An 8,484-nucleotide genomic window follows, 5' to 3' on the forward strand; every position below is an offset into this window, starting at 1 on the left:
GGAGTTAGACAAAAATGATTGGCTTTAAGCTTTCTAGCCGTTAATATGAAAAAAGCAATCTGTTCAACAAGTCTAACTCTAATTTTTCCTCCTTTCATCGCTGTGACATGCTGAGAAGAGAAATCACATTTTCTACTTGAGTAATTTTTGCTTATATACATTTGCTCTTTGGCGCTTTGGGTAGAATAGAGCAGTTTAAGAATATTCAACTTGTAGTCTAAGAAAGCAAAAAGAGAGCTCCAATGAAAATGATCCTCTGAGTTGGTTAATTCCTGACATAGTTATCGGTTTAATCATGCATTCCTTTTTGTTTTGAGTAGAGAAGTGCTGTTAATGTTTTCGATGTGTGTTGGTTAGGAACTCATGGTTGGGAACCTGTCATATTGCTAACAATTCGATTTTGGACATAAGTTCTGAATCTCATTTTTCATTTGGAGTACAGAGATCATTTTCATTTCTGTTAACGTAGCTAGCTTTGTGATAGTATGCATGAGATTTTTAATTATTGTACTTTTTCACAGTTTTGTATAACTTTCATGTTCTTGTCACAGAACCATATTAAGAGCCTTATAGAAACGAAGAACAGAAAGCTCTGAGGCACATGGCTTTGGTAGTAATTAAATGGCAGCACATTTCAAAGCTATGGATATTTAATGTCTCCAAAGTATCAGTTTCACATTTGGTTCAATACTGTGTGTGGGAATTAAATGCAGAACAGTGTGTTATCACTGCTTAATCATGTAAATGGTATTCACATGTTAGGCCTCTGTTCTTAATTGAATTTTTGCTTCTTTAGAAACTAAGATTTCTTGATAAGGTTAAATTGGTTTTAAACAGAAACATATTCTTAAGAAATTAATTTTCATATTTTCTTGCTGTTACTCAGTTGTAAGTGAATGTCACAGTGTGTGGTGGTGTGAGGGTGCTTCACATTTTACCTTCATTCCAAAGATACAGCACAAAGCTGATGAGCAATGCAGTGGAGATGGAATACTGACACCGGAAGAATATCTATGGCAATAATGTACTTTTATTCCTCTTTTTGAACACGAAGTGGTTCATAAATACCTGAAATTACTACAAACTGGAAATTTTAAAAAAATTAACTACACTGATTTTTTAGTGTATCATTCCTGAAGCAATAACTTCAGATGTACCTCCTATATCTAAGTAACAGGAAACATTCAGATGCTTAAGTCTTTTAGGCAGCAATGGTTTTAGTTCAGTTGCATCTAATGGACATTTCTTATGACTTAGTAAAAATAGTTACTGCAGAACGTGCTTTAAGGTATATGCTGAGAACAAAAATAAAAAGGTAAAAATACCTTTTTATTTTTGAAATTACTTATTTTGCTTCTTGATCAATGAATCCTTCATATTAATGAGTTTTGGAGACATTATCAATTGGACTTCTGAAGTTCTTTTAGGGTATATGAAATCCTAAGAAAGCAGCTAGTTCATTGCTAAATTAAACATGGTTATTTATATATTAATGACATGTATATAAAACATTTGCTTTTAATTTCAGTTATTTATTTTTAATGGAAAGAAAACATTTGAAACATAAGAAAACCAGGTGAAATAGGAGACTCCTGACTGTTGCTTCTTCCACAGACACACTGAGTAAACACCTACACATAAATCAATTCTCTCCAAGAGAAAGGCAGAATCCAGTGGAAAGACTCCTACACACTGGATGACTGAGAAAACATCCGCATCAAACCGATAGGAAAACCAGATACACTTGTGAATTAATCCCACCTTGAACACACTTGGGAAGGAAACTCCAACTTCCACTTTATCCTGAGGGGTGAGGGACTTGTAGCACACATACAGTGTTCCACTTTCACAGTCCATGTGAGGGACTTGGCTCTTAAATCACTGTGCTGGAGGAATGAAAGAGACAATCTTCAGAGGATCTCCCTCAAGCACAAAGAAGAAAGTGGGGGTTTGAACCATGTGAGCACCCTTAGCTGTTGTAGTCCCCTGAGATGAGCCCAGCTTTCACCTTCCCCACTGATGGGGTGTGATCACATGCTTTTCCAGTAGCACCCTGTGGTTCTAGCCTCTAACAAGCCAGTATCTGGGAGCCTATATAGCAAGTAAGAATAAGCCTCTTGGAGCCTAAATGGGAGGATGATACTGCACTGCCCACACCTTCTTCCATTGCTTGCTCAGTGATATCTCAGCTCTATAATCTCCGTGGTAAGGGGTTGGAGGCCACTACCAGCAAGAATGGAGGGACAGCACACCCTCTCTGCCCTGCGCTGCCATGCCCTCTTCCCTGGTTTGCTCCCATGATAAATGTCTGCAATCCCTCATTAGATGGTGGCAGAAGGACTCCTATGTGCCTGAAAGGGAAAGTAGGCACTCCCTGAACCGTTTTCTCTGGCTTGCTTCAGCAATAGCTTCATAACAGAAGGCTCCGCCTGCAAGGGATGGGAGGTGTGAAACTTCTGCTTGCTTGAACAGGACAGCAGACACTTTCTGCACCTTTTCCACCAACTAGCTCCAGTGATAATCCTAGCCCTGAAATATCTCCATGAAAACACATTGTAGAAAAAAAAAAAAAGAAAATAAAACACACTGGAGACCTGTGTCAGTACCTATGGAAGTTATGGCACTCCCCACACCTTCTTCTCTGGCTTGTTCCAGAAATAAACTCCTGCTATCTTTCATTGGAAGGAGGCAGGGGGACATCTTCATGTCTCTGTGGGAATGCAGATACTTCCTGCACCTCCCTCCCTTGCTTGCTTTAGCAATAAGTCCAGGCCAGAAGTCTCTGTCTATTAAGAGGGTATGAAACTTGTGCTTCCTTCAACAGGAGAGTGGGAACTTCATGCACTTTCTTCCCTGGCTTTCTTCTGAAATAATTCCAAATATACAGACTCTCTCTGAGAGTAACTTCTGCATGCATCAAGTGCCCAAACTTTTCAGCCTTCATCCAAGGAACTGACTCCTAAATCACCTAGCTCTGGGAGTTAACAGAGCTCTATACTATCGAGTTTCTTAGACCACAGAGGGAAAAAAATGTGACTTTAAACCTCTAAATGGTCATCAGTATCTTCTGAGGTTCAAAGTGAGAAGTCTGATCAAAACTACAGGCATGTTCCTCAGTCCCTCTTCTTGGTGTACAGCAAAATGAGTGGAAGGTTAATTTTGGTTCTCAGCTTTTCTGCAAACAAAGAAGGATAAGTCTAACATAAATCTAATACCCCAACCTTTCCTGCTTTATCCCAAAGGAATGGCTTCTATCCTACCTCTCTCAAGGCAATAAGATGACTTGACACTTTTTAATTTCTTTGAGGCTACAAAGAACAAAGGCAGCAGGTGGGACAAACACAAAGAGTTTAAAGACATCTAGAATCGTTGGCTATGCTGACTGAGGAAAAACATATCTTACATAAGACCAGCCTAACAAAACTTAGAGAGCTGGTTCATTCATAGAATGTACTGAAATCAACACAGAGAGTCAAGGAAATTGAAGAAACAGGGAAACATGTTCCAAATAAAAGAATAAAATACATCTCCAGAAGCCAATCCTAGTAAAGTGGAGATACAAGCGCTCGAGTCAGCTTGTGGTGAATGCTGCCTGGCCTAGGACTCACACTTCAGGGCAATGGGGTCCTTTCTGGCCCAGGGAAGGTCCAGAAATGCTATCCAAGAGTCGAATTCTGGAATCAGGTACCCCAATAGCCTGCTTGGTGCTCTTCCCACCATAGCCATACTGGTACCTGAAGCTAGCAAGTCTCAGAGGGTCACCCAAGGCTCACTACATAGTACCTGGGTATTGCCCCTGGTCATTAAGGGCCCAAGGGCTCTTCTGTTGGAAGATGATGAATGCTGCCAGAACTGGGCCCTTTCTTTCAAAGCAGTGGGTCCCCTTCTGGCCCAGAGCATTTCTACAAATGTCATCTGGGAGCAACATCCTGGAACGAGGGTCTCATGACTCTGATTGGTGCCTCTTTCCTGCTATGGCTGAATTGATACCCAAGATGTAAAACAAAGTCCTTCCCACTCTTCTCTTTTCTCTCCTCAAGCATAAGGAAGGGGTCTCTTTTGGAGCTGTGAACTGTGCAGCCTGGGGTTAGAGGAGGGGTGATGCCAACACTCCCTTAGCTGCCCCAGCTTGTGTCTCAGTATGTCATGTCCCCGCACCAGTCCACTGTCTCTGGGCCTAGTTCAGCACTAGGACCTGCCTAAGAGTTGTAGTTCTTCAGAATTCAAGTTTGGACCACTGGGATCAGCAAATCCCCTTCTGGTGAGGGCTGGTCTAAATGCTTTCTCCATGGGCAGGCATCAGCTGAGTTTGGTATGGTTTTCCTTTCTGCTCTAACAGGAAAGCAGTGAGTTCAACGCCTTACAGTTGCTGTGTTCTCCCTCCCCCAGTGCCCGGATATGCTCTCTGCACCCTGCCACTGCTGCTGAGGGGAGAAAAAGGGGTGGTGTCAGTGATTTACTGCTGCTTTTTCTACCTCTTCAATGCGCCTTTCAGTGATATAAAGTTACCACCAGGTACTATGAGTGCTCATCTGGTTTTTGGTTCTTATGAAGGTGATTTTTCTGTGTAGATAGTTGTTAAATGGATGTCCTTGCAGGGAGGACGATTGGTTGAACCTTCTATTCTGCCATCTTGCTTCTCTGATTTGCACATCGTTTTCAATTGCACATAGAATATTCTCCAAAATAGGTCATATGTTAGGCCACAAAATAATTCTTAACAAATTTAAGAGATTGCAATTATATTGAGTATCTTTTCTGATCACAATGGCTTAAAACTAGAAATAAATAACAGGAGGAATCTTGGAAAACTCACAAGTAAATGGAAATTAAATAATATGTTCTTTAACAGGCTGGGCTCAGTGGCTCATGCCTGTAATCCCAGCACTTTGGGGGGCAAGGGCAGATGGATCACTTGAGGCCAGGAGTTCAGGACCAGGACCAGCCTGGCCAACATGGCAAAACCCTCTCTACTAAAAATAAAAAAAGAAAAAAAAATTAGCCTGCGTGGTGGCACATGTCTGTAATCCCAGCTACTTTGGTGGCTGAGTCATGAGAATCACTTGAACCCAGCAAGTGGAGGTTGCAGTGAGCTGAGACTGCACCACTACCCTCCAGCCTGGACAGCAGGGTAACAGTGTCAAAAAAAAAAAAAAATCTTGACACAAATGAAAATGGAAATAAAACACACCAAAACTTATGGAATCAGCAAAAGCTGTCTTGAGAGGGAGTTTACAGCAATAAGTGCCTTCATCAAAAAAGAGAAAAGATCAAATAAACAACCTAATGTTACATCTCAAATAACTAGAAAACTATAGTTTCGTCAAACTTCACAGAAGAAAGGAAATAGCAAATATCAGAGAAGAAATCTGCCAAATAGAGATAAGAAAAACAATAGAAAAGATAAACCTAAAAGCTGGGTTTTTGAAAAGGTAAACAAAATTGATAAATTTTATCTAGACAAAGATTATACTCATTGGTGAAAAGCTGAAGGCTTTTCCTTTAAGGTCAGGAACAAAATAAAGATGCCTACTCTGGTACCACCTATCCAGCATAGTAATAGAATGCCTGGCCAGAGCAATTAGGCAAGAGAAAGGAATAAAAGCCATGCAAATCAGAAAGGAAGAAGTAAAATTATCTCTATTTGGTAATGACATATCTTATATATTAAAAACTGTTGTTATTTTATAAAAAAGTTAAAACTGACAAATTCAGTAAAGTTTCGTGCTACAAAATCAGCACACAAAAAATCAGTAGCATTCCTATATACTAACAACAAACTATCCAAAAACAGAAATTAAGAAAAAAAAATCCCATTTACAATTGCATCAAAATAAAGAAATATAATAAATAAATAAAATTTTAGGAAGTAAATTTAACCAAAGAAGTTGGAGATCTATGCACTGAAAACTGTAAATCACTGAAAAATTGAAGAGGACACCAATAAATGAAAAACTATTCCATGTTTTTGGATTGGAAGGATTAATATAGTTAAAAGGTCCATACTACCCAAAGTGATGTATATATTTAATTCAATTTCTATCAAAACTTCAGTTTATTTTCCACAGATATAGAAAAGAAATCCTCAAATTTGTATGGAACCAAAAAAGAGGAAAAAAATACTGAAATTTATATGGAACCAAAAAATACCCCAAATAGCAAAAGAAGTCTTAGGCAAAAGGAACAAAGCTAGAGGCATCCCACTTTCTGATTTCAAAGCATATTATGAAGCTAATTGTAATCAAAACAGCATGATACTGGCATAAAAAGACACATCAACCAATGGAAGAGAGTAGAAAGTCCAGAAATAACCCCATGTATTTACAATCCTTTTACTTTTGAAAAAAGTACTAAGAACACACAATGAGAAAAGGACAGTCTCTTCAATTAATACTTCCGGGAAAACTGGATATGCCCATACGGAATGAAATTAGACCCTTATCTCACAGCATATACTGGCTGCTCTCCATATCTACTGCTTCTGCGTCTGCAGATTCAACCAACTACAGATCAAAAGTATTTGACAAAACTGACAATAAAAATAACAATAGAGCAATAAAAACAATATAAATAAAAAACAATATGGTACAGTACATTAACTATTTATATGGCATTTACTTTATATTATTATAAGTAATCTGGAGATGACTTAAATTATACATGAGGATGTGCATAAGTTATATGCAAATACTATACCATTTTATATAGGCATATCTCATTTTATTGTGCTTTGCTTTATTACACTTTGTAGATATTATGAGTCTTTTTTATTTTGTGTTTGTTTTTTACAAATTGAAGGTTTGTGGTGACCCTGTGTGGAGCAACACTATCGGCACCATTTTTCCAACATTATGTGCTCATTTCCTGTCTCTGTGACATATTTTGTTAATTCTCACAACATTTCAAACAGTTTCATTATCGCTATTTCTGTTATGATGATCTGTAATCAGTGATCTTCAGTGTTACTATTGTAATTGTTTTGGTGCACCACAAACTGCATCTATATAAGACAGCAAACTTAATCAATAAATGTTAAGTGTGTTTTGACTACTCCACTCACTGGCCAGTCTATCATCTCTCTTCATCTCCTTAGCCTTCCTTATTCCCTGAGACACAACAATTTTGAAATAAGACCACTTCATAACCCTACAAGTTGCTGCAACATGGATGGAAATGGAGAGCATTTTCTTAGGCAAACTAATACAGCAGCAGAAAACCATGTTCTCACTTATAAATAGGAGCTAAAAATTGAGTGCACATGACACGAAGAAAGGAACAATAGACCCCACAGCCTACTTAAGGATGGAGGGTGGGAAGAGGATGAGGATTGAAAACCTACCTGCCGAGTAGTGTGCTTACTACCTGGGTGATGAAATAATCTGTACACCAAACTCCCACAACAGGCAATTTACCCATGTAACAAACCTGCACATGTACCCACTGAGCCTAAAATAAAAGTTGAAAAGAAAAAAACAATGACCTTACAATGGCCTCTAAGTATTCGACTGAAAGGAAAAGTTGCACATCTCTCAATTTAAATCAAAAGCTAGAAATAAAATAAGCTTAGTGAGGAAGGCATGCCAAAAGCTGAGACAGGCTGAAAGCTAAGCCTCTTATACTAGACTTGTGAGTACAAGTTAGCCAAGTTGTGAGTACAAAGGAAACGTTCTTAAAGGAAATTAAAAGTGCTACTTCGGTGAACACAGGAATGATGAAGTGAAACAGCCTTATTGCTGATATTAAGAAAGTTTGCTTAGTGTGGGTAGATCAAACCAGCCACAACATTCCCTTAAACTAAAGTTGAATCCAGAGCGAGACACTAACTTTCTTCAATTCTATGAAAGCTGAGAGGGGTGAGGAAGCTACAGAAGAAAAGTTGGAAACTAGCAGAGGTTGGTTCTTGGGATTTAAGGAAAGAAGCCATCTTCACAACATAAAAGTGCAAGATGAAGCAGCAAGTGCTGATGTAGAAGATGCAGCACATTATCCAGAAAATCCAGCTAAGATTATTGATGAAAGTGGCTACATTAAACAACAGATTTTGTTCAGCAGCACACATACTGAAACTGGAATGATACAGAAAAAGTTAGCATAGCCCCTGCTAAATGATGTCATGCAAATTCATGAAGTATTTCATATTTTTAGCTATAAAGATACTAGAGGCAAGCCTAGGAAAGACTCTTCTAGACATTGGTCTGGGTAGAAAATTCATGACCAGGGTCTCAAAAGCAAAACAACAAAAACCAAGATAGTCAGATGGTACTTGATTGAGAAGCTTCTGCACAGCAAAGGAACCAATCAACAGAGTGAACAGACGGCCTACAGAATGGGAGAGGGTGTTTGTAAACTATGCATCTGACAGGGAACTAATATCCAGAATTTACAAGGAACTCAAACAACTCAACAACAAACAGATAACCCCGTTAAAGAGTGGCCAGAAGATACTAATAGATATTTTTCAAAAGCAGCATAATTTTTATACGT

At 38.6% G+C, this 8,484-nt stretch overlaps 1 non-coding gene across 1 annotated transcript; it reads left to right on the forward strand.

Annotated features, from left to right (window-relative positions):
- The first annotated feature begins 8,041 nt into the window (after positions 1-8,041).
- Positions 8,042-8,143, forward strand: LOC115831324. The gene has a single exon (XR_004026845.1). It is a non-coding gene; the product is annotated as a U6 spliceosomal RNA (small nuclear RNA).
- The last annotated feature ends 341 nt before the right edge of the window (positions 8,144-8,484 follow it).

Source organism: Nomascus leucogenys, chromosome 18, assembly GCF_006542625.1.
Source record: "Nomascus leucogenys isolate Asia chromosome 18, Asia_NLE_v1, whole genome shotgun sequence".
In the NCBI taxonomy this organism is placed as follows: domain Eukaryota; kingdom Metazoa; phylum Chordata; class Mammalia; order Primates; family Hylobatidae; genus Nomascus; species Nomascus leucogenys.